Here is a 729-nt window from a genome sequence, read left to right on the forward strand (position 1 = left end):
AGTGGTCCCCTAATACTGTATCTGAAGTCTCTTTTATATAGACCTTAGTTGTCTCCTATGGATTCCTAAAATAGACAAATGTCTTTGAATACAAAAACAAATCAATCACAGAAACGTTTGGTGTATTTTATTTTTTCTCCTTCATTTTTTTTTTGAGGAGCATAAATATTTTACACAGAGAGAGAATTATCAGCTTGGTTATTTACAAGATATAATAAATGACGTGTACAACTCACAATGTCGGCTTATGTTTGGAGCGCTGGTGGAGGAAGAGGAGGAGAGGAAAGAAGAGAAATAGGAAGAAGGAAAGGAAAGAGGAGGAAGAGGAAGGAGGAAAGGTAAGAACAGGAGAGGAAGAAAGGGAAGATGAGGAAGAGGGAAAGAAACTAGTCTTTTCACCGTTCTTGTGAGACACAGCTTCCAGAAGTCTGACGTTACAAACAGAAGCAGAGAGGTAAACGGCTCCCGCTGCGTGGCGTGACAGCAGACTCGACATACAGCAACTCAGCGTTAAACAGCTCAAAAACTCAGCGTTCCACCCTGAAACAGTGGCACTTCCCAATGTGAGGAAAGTGCAGATTTGGTTTACGACATAACGTGCCATATTGAAATTAGTGAAATCCATGAAATAATAAAGCTTCAAAAACATTTTAGCTAACGCTATCTATGATCGTTTGATTGATAACGTTAGCTCAAAACACCATTCAACTGACAGCCTTTGTTGTGTTT

At 39.5% G+C, this 729-nt stretch overlaps 1 protein-coding gene across 1 annotated transcript in view; it reads right to left on the reverse strand.

The window, feature by feature from the left end:
• Positions 1–112: 112 nt before the first annotated feature.
• LOC116686215 (succinate--CoA ligase [ADP-forming] subunit beta, mitochondrial) overlaps positions 113–729 on the reverse strand; it is an 83,086-nt gene continuing 82,469 nt past the window's right edge. Inside the window, exon 8 of the mRNA XM_032511194.1 lies at positions 113–729. This exon is cut by the window's right edge and continues 3,213 nt beyond it. The gene's annotated coding sequence lies outside the window, so the exon portion shown is untranslated.

This window comes from Etheostoma spectabile, unplaced genomic scaffold (genome assembly GCF_008692095.1).
Source record: "Etheostoma spectabile isolate EspeVRDwgs_2016 unplaced genomic scaffold, UIUC_Espe_1.0 scaffold333, whole genome shotgun sequence".
Taxonomy (NCBI): Eukaryota; Metazoa; Chordata; class Actinopteri; order Perciformes; family Percidae; genus Etheostoma; species Etheostoma spectabile.